The following is a 15,075-nucleotide window of genomic DNA, read 5'->3' on the forward strand; positions in this document are numbered from 1 at the left end:
TGTGATGTGTGGATTCTGCTTATCGATTGAAACATTACTTTGCATTAAGCTGGTTGGAAACTATTTTTCTACAATTTGCAAAGAGACATTTCAAAGCTCACTGAGGCCTGAAGTGAAAAACCCTGTATCCCGAGATAAAAGCTACAAAGAAGCTACCTGTGAAACAGCTTTGTAGTATATGGATTCAGCTTACCAAATTAAACCTATCTTTACATTCAGCAGGTTGAAAATACTATTTTTGTGGCATCTACAAAAAGACATTTCAGAGCTCAATGAGGCCTACAGTGGAAAACCGAATATCTCACAATAAAAACAAGAAAGAAGTTATCTGTGAAACTCCTTTGTGATGTGTAAATTCAGCTCACACTATTAAACATTTCCTTGCATTCAGCAGAGTTGAAGCACTGTTTTTGAATTATCTGCAAAGGCATTTTTCTGAGCTTCATGAGGCCTATAGTGAAAAATGGGATATCCCATGATATAAACTAGAAAGAAGCGATCTGTGAAACTGCTTTTTGATATGTGGACTCAGCTCATAAGATGAAACCTTTATTTAGTTTGGCAAGTTGGAAATTCTGTTTTTGTAGAATCTGCAATAGGACATTTTGGAGCTTACTGAGGCTTATAGTGAAAAACCGAATATCCTGGGATAAAAACTAAAAAGAAGCCATCTGTGAAACCACTTTGTGATGTGTATATTCAGCTCCCATATTTGAACGTTTCTTTACCTTCAGCAGGTTGGACACACTGTGTTTGTAGAATCTGCAAAAAGACATTCTGGAGCTCACTGAGGCCTATAGTGAAAAACCAAATATCCCACAATAGAAACTAGAAACAAGCTATCTGTAAGACCATTGTGAGGTGTGGATTCAGCTCATAAAGTGAAACCTTTCTTTATATTCAGCAAGTTGGAAACACTGTTTTTGTAGGATCTGAAAAGGGATATTTTGAAACTCACTGAGAACTATAGTAAAAAACTAAATATCCCAAAACACACACTAAAAAAAGCTATCTGTGAAACTGCTGTGTGATATGTGGATTCAGCTCACAGAGTTAAACTTTTCTTTACATTCAGCAGGTTGGAGACTCTTTTTTTGTAGAATCCGTGAAGGGACATTTCAAAGCTCACTGTGTCCTAGAGTGAAAAGTGAATATCTCAAGATAAAAACAAGATACAAGCTGTCGGTGAAACTGCTTTGTACATCAAAAGGGATAAAGTGTGGATTTGGCTCACAGAGTTATACCTTTCTTTATATTCAGCATGTTGAAAACAGTTTTGGTTGCATGTGCGAAGAGATATTACAAAGCTCACTGAGGCATATAGTGAAAAACAGAATATCCAGAGATAATAACTAGAAAGAAGCTATGTGTGAAACTGGTTTGTAATTTGGGGATTCATCTCATAAAGTGAAAACTTTATTTACATTGGAAGCACTGTTTTTGTAGAATCTGTGAAGGGGCATTTCAGAGCTCACTGAGGCCTATAGTGAAAAACTGAATAACCCGTGATAAAAACTCGAAAAAAGTTATCTAAGAAACCACTTTGTGGTGTGTGGATTCAGATCACAGAGTTAACCTTTCTTTACATCAGCAGGTTGGTAACATTGTTTTTGTAGAATATGAGTAGGGACATTTCGGAGCTCACTGAGCACTACAGTGAAAAACTGAATAACACAGGATAGAAACTAGAAAGAAGTTATCTCTGAAACTGCTGTCTGATGTGTAAATTTAGCTCACACAATTAAACCTTTCTTTATGTTCACCAGGTTGGAAACACTGTTTTTGTAGAATTTGTGAAGGGACATTTCAGAGTTCACTGAGTCCTATAGAGAAAACCTGAATATCTCAAGATAACAACTAGAAAGAAGTTCCCTGTGCAATTGCTTTGTGATGGATGGATTCAGCTCACAGAGATAAACTTTTCTTTATACTCAGCATGTTGGAAACACTGGTTTTTTAGAATCTGCACTGGGGCATTTTGAAGCTCACTGAGGTTATAGTGAAAACCCGAATATTCTGCAATGAAAACTAGAAGAAGCTATCTGTGAAACTGCCACTTTTTGATGTGTGGATTCAGCTCATAAAGTGAAACCTTTTTTTGTGTGTTAAGCAGGTTGGAAACACTGTTTTTGTAGAATCTGAGAAGGGACATTTCAAAGCTCACTGTGGTCTATAGTGAAAAACCGAATATCCTGTGATAAAAACTATAAAGAAGATATCTGTGAAATTACTTTGGGATGTGTGGATTAAGCTCATAAAGTCAAAGCTGTCTTTACATTCAGCAGGTTGGCAAGACTGTTTTTGTAGAATCTGTGAAGAGACATTTCAGAGCTCATTGAGTCCTATAGTGAAAAACTGAATTTCTCTAGATAAAAACTAGGAAGAAATTGTCTGTGAAATTGCTTTGTGATGTGTGAATTCAGCTCACTGAGAAAACTTTCTCTAAACTCAGCATGTTGGAAACACTCTTTTTGTAGAATCTGTGCAGGGACACTTTGGAGCTCACTGGCGCCTGTAGTAAAAAAAAACAAATATTCCACCATGAAAACTAGAAAGAAGTTATCTATACAACCACTTTGTGATGTGTGGATACAGCTCACAGAGTTAAATTTTCTTTGCATTCAGCAGTTTGGAAACACTGTTTTCGTAGGATCTGCCAAGGGACATTTCTAAGCCCATGGATGTCTATATTGAAAAACAGATATCCCGTGATAACAACTAGAAAGACACTATCTGTAAAACTGCTTAGTGATTTGTGGAATCAGCTCACAGAGGGAAACATTTCTTCACATTCAGCAGGTTGGAAACACTGTTTTTCTAGAATCTGAGAAAGGACATTTCAGAGCTCACTGAGGCCTATATTGAACAACTGAATATCCCGCAACAAAAACTAGAAAGAAGCTATTTGTGAAACCGCTATAATGTGTGAATTAACTCATACAGTGTAACCTTTCTTTATATTTAACAGTTTGGAGACACTGTTTTTGTAGAACTTGTGAAAGGGCATTTCAGAGCTCATTGGAGCCTATAGCAAAAAACCCAATATCCCTTGATAAAATGCAGAAAGATGCTATCTGTGAAACCGCTTTGTGATGTGTAGATTCAGCTCACAGACTTAAACTTTTCTTTGATTCAATAGGTTGGAAACACTCTTTTCTTAGAATCTGCAAAGTGACATTTCAGAACCCACTGAGGCCTATAGTGAGAACCAAATATCCCGTGATAAAAACTAGAAAGAAGCTATCTGTGAAACTGCTTTTTGATGAGTGCATTCAGTTTAAAAAGTTAAACATTTCTTTTAATTCAGCAAGTTGGAAACACTGTTTTTGTAGAATCTTGGAGGGGACATTTCAAAGCCCACTGAGGCCTATAATGAAATACCGAATATCCCAAAATAAAAGCTATTAAGAAGCTATCTGTGAAACCGCTTTGTGATGTTTGCATTTCATTCTCACTGTTAAACCTTTCTTTTGATTCAGCAGGTTGTAAATACTCTTTTTGTAGAACCTGTGAAGTAACATTTCAAAGCAAACTGAGGCCTATATTAAAAAACTGAATATCTCCTTTATCATTTTTTATTGCATCTATTTGATTCTTTTCTCTTTTCTTCTTTATTAGTCTTGCTAGTGGTCTATCTATTGTGTTGATCTTTTCAAAAAACCAGCTCTGGGATTCACTCATTTTTTGAAAGGTTTTTTGTGTCTCTATCTCCTCCATTTCTGCTCTGATCTTAGTTATTTCATGTCTTCTGCTAACTTTTGAATTTGTTTGCTCTTGCTTCTCTAATTATTTTCATTGTGATGTTAGGGTGTCAGTTTTTTATCTTTCCTGCTTTCTCTTATGGGCATTTAGTGCTATAAATTTTCCTCTACACACTGCTTTCAATGTGTCCCAGAGATTCTGGGTACTTGTGTCTTTGTTCTCATTGGTTTCAAAGAACATCTTTATTTCTACCTTCATTTTGTTACTTAACCAGTAGCCATTCAGGAGCAGGTTGTTCAGTTTCCATTTAGTTGTGCATTTGTTGAGTGAGTTTCTTAATCCTGAGTTCTAATTTGATTTCACTGTGATCCAAGAGACAGTTTGCTGTGATTTCTGTTCTTTTACATTAGCTGAGGAGTGTTTTACTTCTAATTATGTGGTCAATTTTAGAATAAGTGTGATGTGGTGCTGAGAAGAATGTATATTCAGTTGATTTGGGGTGCAGAGTTCTTTAGATGTCTATTAGGTCCACTTGGTCCAGAGCTGAGTTCAAGTCCTGAATATGCTTGTTAATTTTTCTGTCTCATTGATCTGTCTAATATTGACAGTGGGGTGTTAAAGTCTCCCACTATTATTGTGTGGGAGTCTAAGTCTCTATGTAGGTCTCTAAGAACTTGCTCTATGAATCTGGGTGCTCCTGTTAGCTCTTCTTGTTGAATTGATTCCTTTACCATTATGTAATGGCCTTCTTTGTCTCTTTTGGTCTTTGTTGGTTTAGTCTGTTTTATCAGAGACCAGGATTGCAACCCCTGCTTTTTTTTTCTGCTTTTGATTTGCTTGGTAGATCTTCCTCCATCCCTTTACTTTGAGCCTATGTGTGTCTTTGCATGTGAGATGGGTCTCCTAAATACAGCACACCGATGGGTCTGACTATCCAATTGCCAGTCTGTGTCTTTTAAGTGTGGCATTTAGCCCATTTACTTTTAAGGTTAATATTGTTATGTGTGAATTGGATCCTGTCATTATTATGCTAGCTGGTTATTTGCCCATTAATTGATGCAGCTTCTTCATAGCATCGATGGTCTTTACAATTTGGCATGTTTTTGCAGTAGCTGATACTGGTTGTCCCTTTCCATGTTTAATGCTTCCTTCAGAAGCTCTTGTAAGGAAGGGCTGGTGGTGACAAAATCACTCAGCATTTGCTTGTCTGTAAAGGATTTTATTTCTCCTTCACTTATGAAGCTTAATTTGATTGGAAATAAAATTCTGGGTTGAAAATTCTTTTCTTTAAGAATGTTGAATATTGGTCCCCACTCTCTTCTGGCTTGTAGGGTTTCTGCCAAGAGATCTGCTATTAGTCTGATGGGCTTCCCTTTGTGGGTAACCCAACCTTTCTTTCTGGCTTCCCTTAACATTTTTTCCTTCATTTCAACCTTGGTGAATTTGACCATTATGGGGCTTGGGGTCGCTCTTCTCAAGGAGTATCTTTGTGCTGTTCTCAGTATTTCCTGAATTTTAATGTTGGTCTGCCTTGCTAGGTTGGGGAATTTCTCCTGGATAATATCCTGAAGAGTGTTTTCTAACTTGGTTCCATTCTCCCCGTCACTTTCCAGTACACTAGGCAAATGTAGATTTGTTCCTTTCACATAGTCCCATATTTCTTGGAGGCTTTGTTTGTTTCTTTTCACTCTTTTTTCTCTAAACTTGTCTTCTTGTTTTATTTCATTAATTTGATCTTCATTCACTGATATCCTTTCTTCCACTTGATCAAATCGGCTATTGAAGCTTGTGTATGCTTTATGAATCTCTTGTACTGTGGTTTTCAGCTCTGGGAAATGAAAGAGTCTTAGGCTCTGATTTTAACTTGTAAACCAATGATAGACTTATTAGTGTGAGGGGAAAATGACAGATGCTTAATAATTGAATTGTTCCTTCCGTAAAGAAGCCTTTTTAAAACTACAAAATAAAGTAGCACTGTACTTGTTTTTATAGTATTCATCTACATAGTATAATTTAGGGTAAGTGCTTTATAGCATATTTCAAATACAGGTTGTCACCTTAAATATATATTCTTTGTTTTATTGCTAGAAATTGTTAGGTATTTGTATACTACAGAACAAACATCATCTCTCTCTGCCTTAGTAACATTTCCTTTAGACAGAAACATGTAAACAGGAGATAATAGACATGAACCAGAGAAAAAATTTGAGCATAGTATAGCTTAATTGTATTATACCATATTTCTGATTTTTTGATGGAGGGTTTAGATCTGGGGAAGAAGACATGTATTTTAGAATCAAAGGGGAAGTGACAACTAAATAAAACAACTTATTTGAAAACTCGATCTACTAAAACCAGAGAATAACATTAGTTTTTTTCTGTATTTTAAGAACATTTTTGAGTTTAAAAGGACTGGTCTCATAGATCTGCCTATGTCTTGTGGTTTCAGGTATATCTGGACCTCTCTCATGCTTTCCAAAAACATTCCCCATCTGCTGCTGCTAAATGTTTACATCAGTAGGCTACTCATTCATTCTACTATTAGATTAAAGCTTTAAGCTTTAAAGTGAAGTTTTCCTGGGAGAATGTAACACAATGATTTACTCTCAAACTAACATTTCCATTACTGATAACCAGATTCTTAATTAGAACAGATATTGGTAGATGAGCAAGGTAAGAGAGCATAGAAAGGAATATACTAAGCATGACAAATCCAAATTGAAAATTTAATTTGCAGCCACTTCTCTTCCAAAATGTCAATGCCACAAATAAACATTTTAGGGCTGGGCCTGGTGGTTCATGCCTGTAATCCCAGCACTTTGGGAGGTCGAGGCAGGTGTATCACCTGAGGTCAGGAATTCAAGAACAGCCTGGCCAACATGGTGAAACCCTGTCTCTACTAAAAATGCAAAAATTAGCCAGGTGTGGTGGCATGTGCCTGTAGTCTCAGCTACTCAGGGGGCTGAGGCAGCAGAATCGCTTGAACCCAGGAGGCAGAGGTTGCAGCGAGCTGAGATAGCACCACTGTACTCCAACATGGGTGACAGAGTGAGACTCCATCTCAAAAAAAAATGTTTTAAGTGTGTGTGTGTGTGTTTGTGTGTATGTGTGTGTGTATGTGTGAAATATGCCTCAAGTATTTAGGAAAAGTAACTTTGCTCCTGACGTTGGCTAGTCCCCAGTTACCTATTGCCAGTGAGTTTCTTATCACACTCCAATCCTGACAATCATGCTGGACACCATAAAAGTGTTTAATAGATTCCCTTTTAAAAAGACAGAATGCCAGCTCCTTTTTTTGCATACCTACTCCATGGGACAGTGATAGAAATCAATAGAAAACTACTTTTTCTCTCTTGGAAGCTCCATTGGGGAGCAACCCAGCATTGGCAATACAGATTTCATCATAACTGTGGATAAATATAGGAATTAGTATTCTATAATTTTTACCTCTTTAATATATTTCTTATATAATTGGTGTATGATAAAATGAATGGGTGATAATGAGAAATTATCTGATATCAGTTGTATAATGGGCAGAGTTGATATAAGAATATTCCTTAACACTGGATAAACATTGAGAAATTTGAAAACAAAACTTGAACTTTTAGTGATAGACAGAAAAACAACCTAAGCTTTATTAAGCTTATGGAAAGCCAGTCTGAGAATATATATTTCAGACAAAACCCACTGGTTGTGTCAAGTGCAGTTTAACTGTATGTTGTGAACAGACATTTTCCTCATTTATTTACTTCAGGTTTTGAGAGAAATTTATCAATATGACATAAGCAATGGTTTGGCTACAGGAATAAAAGGAAATAGTGTTAAATTTCCTGCAGAGGAAAATTACAGTTGGATAGAAGTGACATCCTCAGAATTAGTATTTGAAGAAAGTGCATGAGTCAAAATATCCTGAATACTCAGATTTAGAAATGGTTGAATGAAAGCAGGGAGTAGAAGAATGACCTGAGAGCATCCCCTTAGTGTTTCATCATGATCCTTGAAGCTGGGCTAAATCCACGACAGCTGCAGGGACCTTGAATTACTCAGAGAATTTGTCTTTGCCTTGACTTTTGTCCTGCATGTACAGGTTAAAAGGACACACAGTCATATCACTTTCCAAGATAATATTGTTATCAAAATGGGTAATACAATTTTTGTTTAGAAACAAGTAAATGGAGAGGTCATTGTGGGTTAGTGTTTTTAGGAGAAGTTTCTAGTTAGGATAATAGATTGAAAATGAGTTACAAAATCATCCATCTCTAATACTTCACAAAATTAGCAAAAATAAATAGCAAATATCAGGAAAGTCATCCACAACAATCAAACAAAAGAGGTATAAGGTAATGCAATCAACCACAGCTACCACCATCAACAAGCTTTGCACCTGAGGAAGAAACAGAAGGTTCTTATATTCTTATGCAGACAGAACAGCAATTCTTATGCAGACAGAACAGCAGAGCAAGGTAAGTTCTTAACCACCATGCCCCAGAAAACATACAGATCAGTCTGCTAAACCCTCACAATATTGAACTGTCAGAAAAAAATGTGAAGTCCTTTGAAACAGATTTTTGAATAATAAAAAGTAAAAGATTATATTGATTGTCCTGTCTAGTGCTCTCTTCCAGGTCCTTTCACTGTTTTTGAATTACAGTCTATAATTTGTATGGAAGTGATAGCAATGCAAATGCTTTTTCTATAAAAGTATAAATTATGTCCAGTATAATGCAATTGATTATAACCCTGTGGATTCTGACCAGTTTTCTAGGTTTTCTCTACGTATAAATCCATTTTGCATTTCCTATCTGCCTACATGTATGTGATACTTTGAATTCTAGTTTGAACAGGTTTCATCACCTTACAGGTTTCCTTATTAATTAATGAGTTAAATAAAATCTTTGGCATGCATTTATTTTATATCTACTTGAGTCATGATTATACCCTCTTTTAATAAGTATCCTTTAATATTACCAACGTTTTAGGTCTACAAAAGGCAAAACTGACTGGACATCTTTATGTTTTTGTCCTTCTGACTGGTGAGTAGTGAAAACATCTGGGAAGAAATAGATGTAATAAGTAAAGTATACTATGGAACTGATTTTTGGTGATTAAAAAAATGCTCTAAGGTTACATGTTCAACAGGGAACATGCTGGAGCCACCTCTGCAATTCTTCTTCCTCACCTTTAATTCCTCCCAGCCCCATCCCACTGCCTGCTGTCAACCTTCACATATGGAAGTAAGTGGAGTGAAAACTGGTAAAAACCGCTTATGAAAACTCAGAAGAGAGAATAGAAGCAGGATATTGCAATAAATAAAGAATATTGCCTCAGTCATATTCTTCTCCTTCCTACCTACCATTTAATAACTGCCATTCCCTCAAATTATAGAAAAGTGGATAGACTTAAAATACTCAGCTCTTAGAGAGTATCCCTAAGAGTAAAGGAAAACTGGTCTCACATATTTGTATAAAAAATTTGTAGCACAAAATTATAGCTTTTTTAGCTATGGTACTTTGCCCATATCCTTCAGTACACTACCAGTATACCATCTGCCAGTATCTTTAATTGATTACCTTAAGGCCCCTATTGAATTTATAGGAAGTTTCCTGACTGTGGGAGTGGGACAGAGCAGGGGAGAGTTAGCGCTCCTCTGAGAGCAAAGCTTAACCAAATGACTGATAGCAATTGATGTATGAGTACATGAGCAATCTTGCTCTTTGGGTTGGATAACTCTGAGGAGCATATTTTGAATTATTTCCCAGAATCTGCCCAAGGAATTAAGCTCCAGTTTTCTCCAATAGTGGCTAGTTTTATAGACACACCTTTTATTCAGTGACTTCCCTTCTAGCTCATTTCTCTACTCCTTGCTGGAATTCTACACTTCCCAATAAATTACTTGCTATGGAATATTTGCCTTAGGTTATGCTTCTGATTACCCAAATTAAGACAAGTTTCAAAAAGCCTTTCATAATATACCAAAGCACAATGTCTGGCCAAAGCTGTCCAAGTGCATCAGCTAGGGTCCTAGCAAAAAGAATGGCAAACTCAAAAGTTTCAAATGAAAAGCATTTAAGGAAGGAACTCTTTGCCAAAATGTGAATGACGTTAAGGAAACCAACAGGAGATGGAGAAGTACTGGGGTCTAGCAGTGCCAGAAAGCTATTTTTTAAAGAGAAGAGGAGAAAGAATTGTGCTAATGGAGTCATGTCAGTGTTGGAGCCATGAAAGAGAGGCCACCAGGCAGAAGCTGTGACAGTGGAGGAATGTGGTCATTGCAAGACCATGGCAAGGCAGGGAAGGAGTGGGGATAAGTGCCTTGACTTTTCCATCTTTCCGTCTTCCAATCTCCTGCCAGTTCTTCCTGTTGGCAGAACCCAATAAAAAGCCAGAGGGCAAGGGAGGCTGCTGTGATAATGAAATCAAATAAGTCAGCCTCCTTGGACACAGAGCATGTCAAAGGAGGGTATAAATGAATCTGGGCATGGCAAAACGAAGGAAAATAATCAGCACACTAAGTGAGCAATATCTAAATAAATGGAATGGAAACTATGCAAACATTTGACAGCAAAATATAAAAGGAAGTAAGCATGTATGCAAAAGATAGCCAATTCACTCTAAAAGAAAATGTCAACCAAGAAACATTTGCTTTACACCATAGAACAACTTAATAAAAATTTGAATCTGATATAGGGCTCAAAGATAAGATGCTAATAAAACAAAATGAGATGAAAAGAAAATTTTCAGACCCAAGGAAACAATTTGAGGATCAAAATATCATAATAACAGAACTAATAAATATACAGAAATGTCAAGAAACAGAATTAATATAGCTGATAGTGAAATTAATGACAATGAGAAATGAATAATCACAGATAATGTTAATGAAAAAGTAAAAAGATTAAAACAATTAGAGAAACTGACAGGTATTGAGGACAGAAAAGACCCAATATAAGAATGGCAGACATCTTTTAAGTAGAGAACACATGAAAGTAAAATAAGTATTAAAAATGTGAGACAATATCCCTATAATAAAGAATAAAAATTCTGATTGAAAATACATAATGAATGACAAGTAAATTTCATCCATAACACTCAACATGAGCATTTTTTAGTTATAATGTTGTGCCTTAAGGATAAAGAACACTCTACATATCCAGGCACAACAATCAAATCGTCTGCAAAGAGAAAAAAAAGAAGTTGATTATCAGATTTCTTGATTGAATATTGCAAATTTGAGAGGCATTGAAGAAATCTCTGTTCTGAGGGAAATAAGGTGTAACTCAAGGATATTATAGCCAGCCAACATGTTTTTGAAGCAGAAATGGAATAGCAATAGGCAGTTGTTCTCAAGCATTGTTAGTAAAGGTTCCTGAAGGAGCTGGGATTTGCGAACACCCTGATGAGGGGCATTGGACAGGCATGGAGGAAAGTAAGGAGTCTTTCTAAGAAAGAAAAGAGATCACTGGCAAAGATATGGAGGGCGATTCTTGAAGTTAGCAGGAAGACAATGATGGCTAGAATTGAGAGCATGTCTTGGTAAGTGAGGGAGATATAGTTACACAGGTAAGGTAGGCCCAAATCATGGAAGGTCTTTAAAGGCAAGATGAAAAATTATTTATTTATTTATTTCAGTGGGTTAAGAATAAGTCAATGGGGATTCCTGGGAGTTAGATGACATATCCGTCATGTATCTTTGGTGGATAATTATACCTACAGTTGGCATCTCTTGCAGAGCTTAGGACTATGATCAATTACTGCTTAGATTATCACAATACTATAACACTACTACTCTGGGTGCCCAATAGATTATTTACCTCAGTGTCTATGTAGACCAATGCAATTACAGTCCTGCCTGTAAACTTGGTGTTTAGACTTATTTTTGGACTCCTTCAAGTCACTGAGTGAATTATTATTCTGTCCTATGTGTGCTCTCTTAAATGTGTCATCATTTCATATGTATTTTACTTACTGCTGCAGAACTCCACATGACCCCTCAGTAGCTAGGATATTAATTCATCTTCCTAAATGCTGACTTACTACCAAAGAGATGACTAAGCACTTGACTGGATGGATAAGTAAATATTCAGTTGGCCTACTATAATAAAGCCTTTTGTGTGAGTAGATTTCAGAACTTATTTATTTCCTATTCTCAACCAGCATAAGTCAGTATAAAAAAAGAAGAATGAAAAATTTATCCCTTTAATCAATCAATGTATACATAGAACTCATTTTGTAGAAAGCTCTATGAATGAGAAAGGCAAGATTCCTGCTTTCAAGGAACTTGCTAACTAGTATATCAACAGTACAAAGAACAGGTAGTGAGGTGAAAGTGGAACAGAGGGTTATTATAGATCGAGGAGAGGCTAGGTAGTTCCAAGTGGTTGGAGGTTGCTGGACTGGGGAAAACAGGTGGAATATTTATAAGCTTAGATAAGGCTGAGGAGCAGACTAACAGGAATCAAATTTGGTGACTGTGTGAAGGTTGGGTAAAAAAGGAAAAAGGGACCCTAAATCTCTGGTGAGGAGCTAATGCAGAGTCCAGGAGAAACATATTTTATTTCAGTTATCTTGCTATGTTGCCCAGGCTGGACAAACATTTTATTTCAGTTATTTCTGAAATAGAGTTGTAGCTGTGGAAATTGATAGCTGGAGCAGTTACAAGCAGCAGATGACACATTTTGATCTGTATAATAAATGCATTTTTTTTTACTGAGTTCGTAAAAGAGGCTTAAGATCATCATAGATGGAGCATTGTCTTTGCAATATGCAAAGTCATCATTTTCCTCTTCTCTTATTTTCATGATGAAGGAAAGAATTGGAACACAGCTCTTTTATAGGAAGAACATAATTTTGAATAGTTGATATATATAATCTCAAACTAGAAATTATGAAGTGATCCTGTTCCCTTCAATAATCTTATGAAATTTAGCTTTGGTATCTCTCCCTTACATAAGGCTTTGTAAGCCTCTACGTTTTGTTTAAAATTTGATAAGTGAGCAAGAACTTCTGTAGCTCATTAATCTCCATGCCCATAATCTTCATAACACAACCTTAGAAATGTGCTGAAACCTGATATGCCTTTTGTTTCAGCTCAATGGCACTTACAGTTGGGCCAGTGCTGTGGCAATCTGCTGAATTGTCTGGTTTCTGTGGCAGGCAAGATTCTAAGACGATCTCCAACCCTCGAGTGTGGAAGGAACCTGTAAATATGATGGGTTATCACTCCCATGATTAGGTAACGTAATATGGCACAGCTGGCCTTAAAAGAGGGAGATAACTCTGGATAAACCTGACCTAGCTAATAAGGTGAGCCTTAAAAGAGAGTGGGCTCTTCCTGGAGAGAGGTTGGAAGTCTGGGAAATTTGAAGCATAGGAAGATTGAGTTTGAGACAGATTTGGCTCCATTGTTGGCTGTGGACCACATGGCTATGAGTAAGGGCAGCATCTAGGAGTTCAGAGCATCCCACAGGTGACAGCCAGCAAGGAAACAGAGCCTTCAGTTTTAAAACCACAAGGAACTGAACTCTGCCACAACCACATGAGCTTGGAAGAAGCCCTGAGTTCCAGGTGCAAGTGCAGTTGACCAAGACCTTGATTGCAGCCTAGAGAGATCCTGAACTGAGAACCCCTCCATGGTATGCTTGGGCTTCCAACCTACAGAATTGTGAGCTAAGAAATGAAAATTGTTTTCAGCTGCTAAGTTAGTGGTAACTGGTTATGCTGCAGTAGAAATGAAATCAAATTCTAAACCTGAAATTTGCCTGGGTTTAAGAAAAGCCAATAAATGATATTCCCACAACTACAACCAAATAATTATCTTGGAAACTAAGAAGAAGGCCTTGTCCTTGCTGCTCCAATGTCACTGAGGGGTGGCATGACTTCTCTGCATGTCAGTGTCCTGGGTCATAAATGAAGAAGGTAGGTAAGATGGTATCTAGTTTCTCTAGCCCCAATATTCTATGATTCTTTCTTGGCCACTTCACCTATAACTGACAAAAAGAAAGCTATTGCTACAAGAGTAATTCCATTTTCTGCTTGCAACCTTGAGCGGGGAGGAGGAAGTGTACTCGCTGGAAATAATTCTGCAGTGCTTGCTGAAGATATGGCTTTATTTTTCTATCCCTACTTCCTGGTTCACTCATCTGTGCCATGCATGAGATAGACATTGAAATCTACAGGGTCAGTACTCTGAGCAAACATTAAAACCTGTACAGATGGTTTGGTCTTTCTTGGGAGATTTATGAATAAAAATATTTTGAAATGTAAATGTGTCATGTTACAGGTCTGTTATCTCAAGCAGTTTCATCTGTACATTATTTTACTTAAAACAAGATCAAACTGTACAAAACAAGAAAACAAAAACATATCAGTTGATCCAATAGGGATATCTTGTCTCTGCTTCGTTGGCAGATGGAATATGCAATTTATTTCCAGCATAAAACTCTTTCCCTGTCGCTGTGGGCATAGAAAAGTGTGGCATGTTCGACACACCAACTCAGTGCTGAGAAAGAAAAATGATGAGATGATCATTATACTGTTTCTAAAGCCAGGCATCCTGACCTTCAATAAACTCATTTTGTGCTGCAACTTAATAGATGGTGATGATTAAACACATTCAGTGATAAAGTTTTCCTATAAAGCTTAGATAAATTCTGAATTGTGAAATCTCTATACCCACCTCACTGTGATTTGGGACTCCTATTAACACAACAATCTGAAGAAGAATCTTAGGATTTGTTTTGTTTATTCCTCTTGCTATATTTGAAGACTAAGAGGATATTTTTCTCTTTTTTAAACTACAAAATTAATTAAAGTTCACTGTAAAGATATTAATGGTACAGACAAGCAAAAATATTCTACAGTCCTAATCAGAAAAAAGTCATTGTTAAATTCTGGGTATGCCTCCTTCCGTATTTAAAAGAATGAAGACATTTATTTGAATGTTGTGAGATTGGGCACATCCAGGGCCTGTCTGTGCCATAGTACTAAATTGCCACTCTTCCACCTTCCATGTTCCCTGGGCTATTTCCAGTGGCTTCTGACCCAGAGCTCAGAATAAGCTCATTCACCTTTCCCAGCCCACTTTTATTCAGCCATGCCCCACCCTAACCACTTTCCTCTAGCCTTACCTACTCCTTCCTCCCTCCTTTTAATCCCTCAAAGCCTTTCCTTCTCTGCTATCACCTCCCATGGCTTTTCTATATTAAGGACAATCAGTCCATGTCTGTAAATGTTGACTTGCATTATCCTTTTAAGTGGTTGCATATTATTTCTTCAGATGCCTATAATGTAATTTGTTGAGCCAATCCTATATTGTTAAACAATTTTTAGATTTTACTGTAACAAAAACCACTGTGATAAATGTCTTATTTGCAA

Source organism: Theropithecus gelada, chromosome 8, assembly GCF_003255815.1.
Source record: "Theropithecus gelada isolate Dixy chromosome 8, Tgel_1.0, whole genome shotgun sequence".
Lineage (NCBI taxonomy): Eukaryota > Metazoa > Chordata > Mammalia > Primates > Cercopithecidae > Theropithecus > Theropithecus gelada.